Source organism: Arachis ipaensis, chromosome B6 (assembly GCF_059453495.1).
Source record: "Arachis ipaensis isolate K30076 ecotype BB chromosome B6, ASM5945349v1, whole genome shotgun sequence".
Lineage (NCBI taxonomy): Eukaryota > Viridiplantae > Streptophyta > Magnoliopsida > Fabales > Fabaceae > Arachis > Arachis ipaensis.
Genome location: NC_142441.1, coordinates 34,775,200 through 34,788,622, shown reverse-complemented (window position 1 = coordinate 34,788,622; position 13,423 = coordinate 34,775,200). Strand labels below are relative to the sequence as shown.

The following is a 13,423-nucleotide window of genomic DNA, read 5'->3' as shown; positions in this document are numbered from 1 at the left end:
TACAGAAATGCACGTCTTAAAAAGGCCAAATATGCCCCAAAATAGACACCATTTTGAAACTAAATTTCATGTTTTATATGTCATAAGAAAGTTCACAAGACACAATAAGCAATGCAAATTTTAAAAAAAAAAAATATTAGCGCATTAGACTAACACCACGTTTCAACTTATCTGTTTTCTAATTCAACATAGACACATATTGAACCACAACAATACAAACAGTAAGTTATCCATGGAGTACTATTGCTCACCAAATTTCTAAAAGGAATAAGACACATCTCAATAAATTATATTACTAAATTATGTTAGATTTAATAAACTATATTATCACATGCTTCTAACATAAATAATTTATATTACTAAAGTACCTGAAAAAATTTTAAATCTCAAATATGAGGAAAAGGTACTAAAAAGTCTGACAACGACAACAACTTTGACAACAAGGGTGACCACAGCGACACTACACCAAACAATGTTTTCCTGTCTACAAATAATACAACATAGACATACAGAATCAACTACAAATAACCACAACAACAACAAAAAATTGAATAACTGATAACACCATTGTTGTCAAAGAACTGATACAACACAGCATAACAAGCCACCTTGGTACAGGAACAAGATTATCAAAAAACCACTTCATTTACCAATACCCAAATTCTTTCACAGCCAACAGACATAGACACATGTTTAATCCTTCTCAATTCCAAAAATATAATACTCAGAATTAGAAACCTATACAAGCACCTAATTTAAATCTCAAATACCCACTAACCTCGTAGTGTCGCGGTGGTGCCCAAGGGAAGACACGCTTCTACTCGGGCTCGTCTGCCAGTGAACGAGTGGCGCTTGGTGGCAGGAGCAAATCCAGAAAGCCACAGAATTTCTAGTGAACCCACACAGCCCTACGAATTCAGCTGCGGCTTGTGGAGACTTCGCGCTGGGTTGCTGTGTCTTGTATAAAGCCGGACAGCCAGATGCGTCTTCGAGGCACCTCCGATGAGCACATGCAACAGACCAAGCGGCTTCGCGGCGACTATCGGACCGTACTCTCGATGTTGTGATCTAGTGGTCCGCCAGCATTGACTTTCCCTTGACGGCGGAGACCGGCAGAGACGGCAACAAAGGATTCTATTTGACGTTGGATGCGGATAAGGGGGGTTGGGAGAGATGGTCCACGGTAAGTCAATTTGGGGCTATGGTAATTTAGGTTTAACGTGGTAAATAAGGTTTAAACCATGGTTAACTTAGATGTGGCTTTGGTGAGTGGATGGGCTTGATGTCCAGCCCAACTTTAGTTGGCAGATCTTGGTAGATACAAAGTTGGTAACGTAGCATGATTGTTTGTGCATTGTATGTATCTCGGATACTAAATCCGTATTTTATTTTTGCATGTATCTCACTAAGACTCCATTTAACTCTTCTGGTACAGATTGAAATTTTAGTATCCGAGACATGTGTTCAATTATATATTTATATAATTATGCTGTAATTTATTTATTTTTATAAATTTTTATTTATTTAATTTAAGTATAAAAAAACCCCTCAATTGTGTCAAGGACTCAAGGGCATTTTCAAGTAATCTACCTATATTATTGTATTTTATTTATTTTTGAAAGAGTCATAAAAATAATAATCGACATGGATGCAGGAACCTAGTAAGACATGCTATGAAACTATACGAAAGTCTTAGGCTGAAATTAAAAGAGTAACTTCTTGACTATGCTCTGTGGCACGATACATTTGGCGGTATAACCATGCTAGCACAGGCGAGCCCCATGAAAACATGCCACATCTGTCAAGGTCCTCTAGTAGGAGGAGCCACCTAATGTGTACTTGAGAGTCAGATGCATCCGAAAATAAAATACCCCTTATCAACTGCATGATATACCCTCTCATATACCGCAATAAGCTCTCCTCAGTGGCGTCCTGCTCCAGCTCTCCGTAGACGGTATTGTGAAACTATGTAAGTTTGATAGTCCACTTCGTCTGTAACTGTCTATCGTCTGGGCCCGGAACAGCACCTAGTAGCTACTGCAGAAGTCCTCAATGGACCGTCCATCATGGTGCTGCTTGATGAGCGGATAATTTATACGCTTTTTGGCACTGTTTTTTAGTATGTTTTTAGTAGAATCTAGTTACTTTTAGGGATGTTTTCATTAGTTTTTATGTTAAATTCACATTTCTGGACTTTACTATGAGTTTGTGTATTTTTCTGTGATTTCAGGTATTTTCTAGCTGAAATTGAGGGACTTGAGCAAAAATCAGATTCAGAGGTTGAAGAAGGACTGCTGATGCTATTGGATTCTGACCTCCCTTCACTCAAAGTAGATTTTCTAGAGCTACAAAACTCAAAATGGCGCGCTTCCAATTGCGTTGGAAAGTAGACATCCAGGGCTTTCCAGCAATATATAATAGTCCATACTTTGGCTGAGTTTAGACGACGTAAAAGGGAGTTGAACGCCAGTTCTACGCTACTGTCTGGAGTTAAACGCCAGAAACACGTCACGAACCAGAGTTGAACGCCAAAAACACGTTACAACTTGGCGTTCAACTCCAAGAATGACCTCTGGAAACTTCAAGCTCAGCCCAAGCACACACTAAGTGGGCCCCAGAAGTGGATTTATGCATCAATTACTTACTTCTGTAAACCCTAGTAACTAGTTTACTTCAATATGAATGTGATGAATGTGACAATCATCATCATTCCCCCACGAACGCGTGCCTGACAACCACTTCTGTTCCACCTTAGATTGGATGATTATCTCTTGGATCTCTTAATCAGAATCTTCGTGGTATAAGCTAGATTGATGGCGGCATTCATGAAAATCCGGAAAGTCTAAACCTTGTCTGTGGTATTCCGAGTAGGATTCTGGGATTGAATGATTGTGACGAACTTCAAACTCGCGAGTGCTGGGCGTAGTGACAGACGCAAAAGGAGGGTGAATCCTATTCCAGTATGATCGAGAACCTCAAATGATTAGCCATGCTGTGACAGAGCATTTGGACCATTTTCACAAGAGGATGGGATGCAGCCATTGACCAAGGTGATGCCTCCAGATGATTAGCCATGCAGTGACAGCGCATCGGACCATTTTCCAGAGAGGATGAAAAGTAGCCATTGACAATGGTGATGTCCTTACATAAAGCCAGCCATAGAAAGGAGTAGGACTGATTGGATGAAGACAGCAGGAAAGCAAAAGTTCAGAGGGACGAAAGCATCTCTATACCTTTATCTGAAATTCTCACCAATGATATACATAAGTATTTCTATCTTTATTTTCTGTCTATTTATTATTTATTTTCGAAAACTCCATAATCAATTATTATCCGCCTGACTGAGATTTACAAGATGACCATAGCTTGCTTCATACCAACAATCTCCGTGGGATCGACCCTTACTCACGTAAGGTTTATTACTTGGACGACCCAGTGCACTTGCTGGTTAGTTGTATTGAAGTTGTGAATGAAAAACGATTTATTAAGACGTGCGTACAGAGTTTCTAGCGCCGTTGCCTGAGATCACAATTTCGTGCACCAAGTTTTTGGCGCCGTTGCCGGGGATTGTTCGAGTTTGGACAACTGACGGTTCATCTTGTTGCTCAGATTAGGTAATTTTCTTTTTGTTTTATTTTCAAAAATTTTTCAAAAATATATTTTTTCATCTGTTTTCGAAAAAAAAATAAATCTTTTCAAAAATATATTTTTCTTCAGAATTTTTAAGAATGAATTCTAGAGTTTCATGAAGCATGTTGAAGCTTGGCTGGCTGTAAAGCCATGTCTAATTCTTTTGGATAGGGGCTTCCAACCATTAGCATAGAGGCAAGTTAATTGGAATGTCAGCCGTGGCATGTCTGAGTTACATACTAAAGCTTGGCTGGCTATTAAGCCATGCCTAACCCTCGGATTGGAGCTTTAGACTAAGAATACAAGATTCCTGGAATTCATATTAAAAAATTTTGAAATCCTTATTTTCTTTTTCCTATATGTTTTTTTGAAAAAAAATATACAAAAATCCAAAAAAATAAAAAAAATTCATAAAAATAAAAAATATTTCATGTTTCTTGTTTGAGTCTTGAGTCAAGTTGAAAGTTTGGTGTCAATTGCGTATTCATCTTGCATTTTTCGAAAAATTCATGCATTCATAGTGTTCTTCATGATCTTCAAATTGTTCTTGGTAAGTCCTCTTGTTTGATCTTGATGTTTTCCTGTTTTGTGTCTTTTCTTGTTTTTCATATGCATTCTTGCATTCATAGTGTCTATACATGAAAAATTTTTAAGTTTGGTGTCTTGCATGTTTTCTTTGCATTAAAAATTTTTCAAAAATAAGTTCTTGATGTTCATCTTGACATTCAAAGTATTCTTGGTGTTCATCTTGACATTCATAGCATTCTTGCATGCATTCATTGTTTTGATCCAAAATTTTCATGCATTGAGTCTTTTTCATGTTTTTCCCTCTCATCATTAAAAATTCAAAAATAAAAAAAATATCTTTCCCTTTTTCACTCATAAATTTTGAAAATTTGAGTTGACTTTTTCAAAACTTTTTAAAATCTAGTTATTTTTATGAGTCAAATCAAATTTTCAATTTAAAAATCTTATCTTTTTCAAAATCTTTTTCAAAAATCAAATCTTTTTCATTTTTCTTATTTATTTTCAAAAATTTTAAAAATATTTTTCAAAAATATTTTTCTTATCTTTATCTCCTAATTTTCGAAAATAACATCATCAATTAATGTTTTGATTCAAAAATTTCAAGTTTGTTACTTGCTTGTTAAGAAAGATTCAAACTTTGAGTTCTAGAATCATATCTTGTGATTTCTTGTGAATCAAGTCATTAATTGTGATTTTAAAAATCAAATCTTTTTCAAAACTAATTTCAATCATATCTTTTCAAAAATATCTCTTTATCTTATCTTTTTCAAAATTTGATTTTAAAATATCCTTTCTAACTTCTTATCTTCTTATCTTTTCAAAATTGATTTTCAAATTTATTTCAACTAACTAACTAACTTTTTGTTTGTTTCTTATCTTTTTCAAAACTACCTAACTAACTCCCTCTCTCTCTAATTTTTGAAAATATCTTCCCCCTTTTTCAAAATTTCTTTTTAATTAACTAATTATTTTAATTTTTTATTTTAATTCTCGAAAATTACTAACATTTTTCAAAAACTATTTTCGAAAATCACTAACTCTTTTTCAAAAATTATTTTCGAAAATTCTCTCTCTCTCTTATCTCCTATTTATTTATTCATCTACTAACACTTCATCTCACCCAAATTCAAACCCCCTCTTCCATATGTGTTCAAATTTTTCTTCTTCTTTTCTTCTACTCACACAGGGACCTCTATACTGTGGTAAAAAGGACCCCTATTATCATAGTTGTAAGAACCGGACCGGTGATTGAACCGGTCAGGTTACTGGTTCATTGGTTTATTGGTTCAACCGATAAATCGCTGGTTGAACCGGTAAAACCAGTTTCACATGAATAAAAAATATGAAATAGTAAAAAATTTAGTAAAGTGATAATTAGGTTCTTGAAATTTTTTACTTCGGATTAATTAGTCCTTGAAAAAAATAAAGTATCAATTTGGTCCTTCACGACAGTAAACCATGGATACGTTATGTCCCTCTATCAATTTATTATGTGAAATTTAATAGTGATGCTTATATATCTCTACTAATTAATCCTAAGTCAAAATCTTCGAAGACATACTACTTAACTTAATATTTTAAAAAATTTAAAATAAATATATTAACTAACATTTTAATAATAGTATAAATCCTAAACAATTATATATTAAAAAAAAGGTGAGTATAAAACTAAAATTAAATTAAATAAATATAAAACAATTCAATTATGCATATATATATAATATATATATTAACTAGCACATAAAGTATAAAAGTGACAAAGCAGCTTGGTGGCATACCTTCTTGAGTGCAACAAAAGAGACATGAGTTCGAGTCCTGTGAAATGCTGGGAGCACCATAGGACCGGCCGGTTCGCGCATTTGTATCGAACCGGCCGGTTTTAGCCGGTTTCTGACGAATCGTCCGGTTCTTGCCGGTTTAATTGCGTGTTCGGTCCAAACTATAAATCGAATCGGCCAGACCACCGGTTCACCAGTTTTCCGATCGAACCGGCCGGTCCGGTTCGGTTCTTACAACTATGCCTATTATTATTATTTTTCTGTCCCTCTTTTTCATATGAGCAGGAGCAAGGACAAGAACATTCTTGTTGAAGCAGATCCAGAACCTAAAAGGACTCTGAAGAGGAAACTAAGAGAAGCTAAATTACAACAATCCAGCAAGCACCTGTCAGAAATTTTCGAACAGGAAGAGGAGATGGCAGCCAAAAATAATAATAATGCAAGGAGGATGCTTGGTGCCTTTACTGCACCTAATTCCAATTTACATGGAAGAAGCATCTCCATTCCTGCCATTGGAGCAAACAATTTTGAGCTTAAACCTCAATTAGTTTCTCTGATGCAGCAGAACTGCAAGTTTCATGGACTTCCATCTGAAGATCCTTTTCAGTTCTTAACTGAATTTTTGCATATCTGTGATACTGTTAAGACTAATGGAGTAGATCCTGAAGTCTACAGGCTCATGCTTTTCCCTTTTGCTGTAAGAGACAGAGCTAGAGTGTGGTTGGACTCTCAACCCAAAGATAGCCTGAACTCTTGGGATAAGCTGGTCACGGCTTTCTTAGCCAAGTTCTTTCCTCCTCAAAAGCTTAGTAAGCTTAGAGTGGATGTTCAAATCTTCAGACAGAAAGAAGGTGAATCCCTCTATGAAGCTTGGGAGAGATACAAGCAACTGACCAAAAAGTGTCCTTCTGACATGCTTTCAGAATGGACCATCCTGGATATATTCTATGATGGTCTGTCTGAATTAGCTAAAATGTCATTGGATACTTCTGCAGGTGGATCCATTCACCTAAAGAAAACACCTGTAGAAGCTCAAGAACTCATTGACATGGTTGCTAATAACCAATTTATGTACACTTCTGAGAGGAATCCTGTGAGTAATGGGACGCCTCAGAAGAAGGGAGTTCTTGAAATTGATACTCTAAATGCCATATTGGCTCAGAATAAAATATTGACTCAGCAAGTCAATATGATTTCTCAGAGTCTGAATGGAATGCAAGCTGCATCCAACAGTACTCAAGAGGCAGCTTCTGAAGAAGAAGCTTATGATCCTAAGAACCCTGCAATAGCAGAGGTGAATTACATGGGTGAACCATATGGAAACACCTATAACCCCTCATGGAGAAATCACCCAAATCTCTCATGGAAGGATCAACAAAAGCCTCAACAAGGCTTTAATAATGGTGGAAGAAATAGGTTTAACAATAGTAAACCTTTTCCATCATCCACTCAGCAACAGACAGAGAACTCTGAACAAAATACCTCTAATTTAGCAAACTTAGTCTCTGATCTATCTAAGGCCACTGTAAGTTTCATGAATGAAACAAGGTCCTCCATTAGAAATTTGGAGGCACAAGAGGGCCAGCTGAGTAAAAGAGTCACTGAAATCCCTCCTAGTACTCTCCCAAGCAATACAAAAGAAAATCCAAAAGGAGAGTGCAAGGCCATTGAAATGACCATCATGGCCGAACCCACAAGAGAGGAGAAGGACGTGAATCTGAAGGAGGAAGACCTCCTGAGACGTCCAGTGATCAATAAGGAATTTCCCTTTGAGGAATCAAAGGAATCTGAGGCTCAACTAGAGACCATAGAGATTCCATTAAACCTCCTTATGCCATTCATGAGCTCTGATGAGTATTCCTCTTCTGAAGAGAATGAGGATGTTACTAAGGAGCAAGTTACCAAGTACCTTGGTGCAATCATGAAGCTGAATGCCAAATTATTTGGTATTGAGACTTGAGAAGATGAACCTCCCTTGTTCACCAATGAACTGAGTGATCTGGATCAACTGACATTGCCTCAGAAGAAACAGGATCCTGGAAAGTTCCTAATACCTTGTACCATAGGCACCATGACCTTTGAAAAGGCTCTATGTGACCTTGGGTTAGGGATAAACCTCATGCCCCTCTCTGTAATAGAGAAACTGGAAATCTTTGGGGTGCAAGCTGCTAAAATCTCATTAGAGATGACAGACAATTCAAGAAAACAGGGTTATGGACAAGTAGAGGACGTGTTAGTAAAAGTTGAAGGCCTTTACATCCTGCTGATTTCATAGTCCTAGATACTGGGAAGGATGAGGATGAATCCATCATCCTTGGAAGACCCTTCCTAGCCACAGCAAGAGCTGTGATTGATGTTGACAGAGGTGAACTAGTTCTTCAATTGAATGAGGACTCCCTTGAGTTTAAAACTCAAGGACATCCTTCTGTAAACATGGAAAAGAGGCATAGTAAGCTTCTCTCAAAACAGAGTCAACTAGAGCCCCCATAGTCAAACTCTAAGTTTGGTGTTGGGAGGCCTCAACTAAACTCTAAGTTTGGTGTTGGAGAGTCTCAACAATGCTCTGAACATATGTGAGGCTCCATGAGAGCCCACTGTCAAGCTATTGACATTAAAGAATCGCTTGTTGGGAAGCAACCCAATTTTTATTTATCTAATTTTATTTTTCTTGTTCTTTCATGTTTTATTAAGTTCATGATCATGTGGAGTCACAAAATAAATATAAAAATTGAAAACAGAATCAAAAACAGCAGAAGAAAAATCACACCCTGGAGGAAGACCTTACTGGCATTTAAACGCCAGTAAGAAGCATCTGGCTGGCGTTCAACGCCAGAACAGAGCATGGTTCTGGCGCTGAATGCCCAAAATGGGCAGCATCTGGGCGTTTGAACGCCAGAATTGCACCCTGGAGAAGAGCTGGCGCTGAACGCCCAGAACAAGCATGGTTCTGGCGTTCAATGCCAGAAATTGGCAACAAATGGGCGTTCAACGCCCAGAACAAGCACCAATCTGGCGCTAAACGCCCAGAGTTGTGTGCAAGGGCATTTTGCATGCCTAATTTGGTACAAGGTTGTAAATCCTTGAACACCTTAGGATCTGTGGACCCCACAGGATCACCTCAGGATCTGTGGACCCCACTGGATCCCCACCTACCTCCACTCACTTCTTCTCACCCCTCTTTCACACAATCCCATAAACACTCTTCCCCAAAACTCTTCACAATCACCTCAATCTCTCTTCCCTATAACCACTTCACCACTTACATCCATCCACTCTTCCCCATAAACCTACCTCATAAACCCCACCTACCTTCAAAATTCAAAATTAATTTCCTACCCAAAACCCACCCTTATGGCCGAACCTTACCCCCCTCCCTTCCCTATATAAAGCCCTCCATTCTTCTTCATTTTCACACAACACAACCCTCTCTTCCCCTTCTTGGCCGAATACACCCCTCCCCCCTCTCCTCCATATTTTCTTCTTCTTCATCTATTCTTTCTTCTCTTGCTTGAGGGCGAGCAATATTCTAAGTTTGGTGTGGTAAAAACATAAGCCTTTTGTTTTTCCATTACCATTGATGGCACCCAAGACCGGAGAATCCTCTAGAAAAGGGAAAGGGAAGACAAAAGCTTCCACCTTCGAGTCATGGGAGATGGAAAGATTCATCTCCAAAGCTCATCAAGACCACTTCTATGATGTTGTGGTCAAGAAGAAGGTGATCCCCGAGGTCCCTTTCAAGCTCAAGAAGAATGAGTATCCAGAGATCCGACATGAAATCCAAAGAAGAGGTTGGGAAGTTCTAACAAACCCTATCCAACAAGTCGGCATCCTAATGGTTCAAGAGTTCTATGCCAATGCATGGATCACTAGAAACCATGATCAAAGTAAGAACCCAAACCCAAAGAATTATATTACAATGGTTCTGGGGAAATACTTAGATTTTAGTCCGAAAAATGTGAGGTTGGCGTTTAACTTGCCTATGATGCAAGGAGATGCACGCCCCTACACTAGAAGGGTCAACTTTAATCAAAGGTTAGACCAAGTCCTCATGGACATATGTGTGGAAGGAGCTCAATGGAAGATTGACTCCAAAGGCAAGCCGGTTCAATTAAGAAGACTGGACCTCAAGCTTGTGGCTAGAGGATGTTGGAGTTCATCCAACGCTCCATCATCCCTACTAGCAACCGATCTGAAGTTACTGTGGATCGGGCCATCATGATCCATAGCATCATGATTGGAGAAGAAGTAGAAGTTCATGAAGTCATCTCCCTTGAACTCTACAAAATAGCCGAAAAGCCCTCTCCTGGGGCAAGGCTAGCTTTTCATCATCTTATTTGCCATCTATGTTACTTAGCTGGAGCTTTCATAGAAGGAGACATTCCCATTGAGGAAGAGAAGCCCATCACTAAGAAAAGGATGGAGCAAGCAAGAGAGCCCATTCATGGATCTCAAGAGACACATGGAGCTCATCATCATGAGATCCCGGAGATGCCTCAAATGCATTTTCCTCCACAAAACTATTGGGAGCAAATCAATACCTCCCTAGGAGAATTAAGTTCCAACATGGGACAATTAAGGGTGGAACATCAAGAGCACTCCATCATCCTTCATGAACTAAGAGAAGATCAAAAAGCAATGAGGGAGGAGCAACAAAGACAAGAAAGAGACATAGAAGAGCTCAAGGACATCATTGGTTCCTCAAGAAGGAAACGCCACCATCACTAAGGTGGACTCATTCCTTGTTCTTATTTTCTGTTTTTCATTTTTTCTATGTTAAGTGCTTATCCATGTTTGTGTCTTATTACATGATCATTAGTATTTAGTAACTTTGTCTTAAAGTTATGAATATCCTATGAATCCATCACCTCTCTTAAATGAAAAATGTTTTAAATCAAAAGAACAAGAAGTGCATGAGTTTCGAATTTATCCTTGAACTTAGTTTAATTATATTGATGTGGTGACAATGCTTCTTGTTTTCTGAATGAATGCTTGAACAGTGCATATGACTTTTGAAGTTGTTGTTTAAGAATGTTAAATATTTTGGCTCTTGAAAGAATGATGATAAGGAGACATGTTATTTGATAATCTGAAAAATCATAAAAATGATTCTTGAAGCAAGAAAAAGTAGCAAAGGACAAAGCTTGGAAAAAAAATAGCGAAAAAATAGAAAGAAAAAAAAAGAGAGAAAAAGCAAGCAGAAAAAGCCAAAAGCTCTTAAAACCAAGAGGCAAGAGCAAAAAGCCAATAACCCTTAAAACCAAAAGGCAAGGGTAAATAAGAAGGATCCCAAGGCTTTGAGCATCAGTGGATAGGAGGGCCTAAAGGAATAAAATCCTGGCCTAAGCGGCTAAACCAAACTGTCCCTAACCATGTGCTTGTGGCGTGAAGGTGTCAAGTGAAAACTTGAGACTGAGCGGTTAAAGTCAAGGTCCAAAGCAAAAGAAGAATGTGCTTAAGAACCCTGGACACCTCTAATTGGGGACTTTAGCAAAGCTGAGTCACAATCTGAAAAGGTTCACCCAATTATGTGTCTGTGGCATTTATGTATCCGGTGGTAATACTGGAAAACAAAGTGCTTAGGGCCACGGCCAAGACTCATAAAATAGATGTGTTCAAGAATCATCATACTGAACTAGGAGAATCAATAATACTATCTGAACTCTGAGTTCCTATAGATGCCAATCATTCTGAACTTCAATGGATAAAGTGAGATGCCAAAACTATTCAAGAGGCAAAAAGCTACAAGTCCCGCTCATTTAATTGGAGCTATGTTTCATTGATAGTTTGGAATTTATAGTATATTCTCTTCTTTCTATCCTATTTGATTTTCAGTTGCTTGGGGACAAGCAACAATTTAAGTTTGGTGTTGTGATGAGCGGATAATTTATACGCTTTTTGGCACTATTTTTTAGTGTGTTTTTAGTAGAATCTAGTTACTTTTAGGGATATTTTCATTAGTTTTTATGTTAAATTCACATTTCTGGACTTTACTATGAGTTTGTGTGTTTTTCTTTGATTTCAGGTATTTTCTGGCTGAAATTGAGGGACTTGAGCAAAAATCAAATTCAGAGGTTGAAGAAGGACTGCTGATACTGTTGGATTCTAACCTCCCTACACTCTAAGTTGATTTTCTGGAGCTACAGAACTCAAAATAGCGCGCTTCCAATTGCGTTGGAAAGTAGACATCCAGGGCTTTCCAGAAATATATAATAGTCCATACTTTGGCCGAGTTTAGACGATGTAAAAGGGCGTTGAACGCCAGTTCTACGCTACTGTCTGGAGTTAAACGCCAGAAACACGTCACGAACCAGAGTTGAACGCCAAAAATACGTTACAACTTGGCGTTCAACTCCAAGAATGACCTCTCCACGTGAAAACTTCAAGCTCAGCCCAAGCACACACCAAGTGAGCCTCGGAAGTGGATTTATGCATCAATTACTTGCTTCTGTAAATCCTAGTAACTAGTTTAGTATAAATAGGACTTTTTACTATTGTATTTTCATCTTTTGGAAGATTCGGGATTGTATTTTTGATCCTGTGATCACGTTTTGGGGGCTGGCCATTCGGCCATGCCTGGACCTTTCACTTATGTATTTTCAACGGTAGAGTTTCTACACTCCATAGATTAAAGTGTGGAGCTCTGCTGTTCCTCATGAATTAATGCAAAGTACTACTGTTCTTCTATTCAATTCAACTTATTCCGCTTCTAAGATATTCATTCGCACTTCAATATGAATGTGATGAACGTGACAATCATCATCATTCCCCCACGAACGCGTGCCTGACAACCACTTCCGTTCCACCTTAGATTGGATGATTATCTCTTGGATCTCTTAATCAGAATCTTCGTGGTATAAGCTAGATTGATGGCGGCATTCATGAGAATCCGGAAAGTCTAAACCTTGTCTGTGGTATTCCGAGTAGGATTCTGGGATTGAATGACTGTGACGAACTTCAAACTCGCGAGTGCTGGGCGTAGTGACAGACGCAAAAGGAGGGTGAATCCTATTCCAGTATGATCGAGAACCTCAGATGATTAGCCGTGCTGTGACAGAGCATTTGGACCATTTTCACAAGAGGATGGGATGCAGCCATTGACCAAGGTGATGCCTCCAGATGATTAGCCATGCAGTGACAGTGCATCGGACCATTTTCCAGAGAGGATGAAAAGTAGCCATTGACAATGGTGATGTCCTTACATAAAGCCAGCCATAGAAAGGAGTAAGACTGATTGGATGAAGACAGCAGGAAAGCAGAAGTTTAGAGGGACGAAAGCATCTCTATACCTTTATCTGAAATTCTCACCAATGATATACATAAGTATTTCTATCTTTATTTTCTGTCTATTTATTATTTATTTTCGAAAACTCCATAATCAATTATTATCCGCCTGACTGAGATTTACAAGATGACCATAGCTTGCTTCATACCAACAATCTCCGTGGGATTGACCCTTACTCACGTAAGGTTTATTACTTGGACGACCC

General features: G+C 38.3%; 1 non-coding gene across 1 annotated transcript; it reads right to left on the bottom strand.

Moving 5' to 3' along the window:
• Positions 1-6,747: 6,747 nt before the first annotated feature.
• On the bottom strand, positions 6,748-6,855 carry LOC148555117 (small nucleolar RNA R71). Its single transcript, XR_015887011.1, has one exon. It is a non-coding gene; the product is annotated as a small nucleolar RNA R71 (small nucleolar RNA).
• Between the last annotated feature and the right edge of the window lie 6,568 nt (positions 6,856-13,423).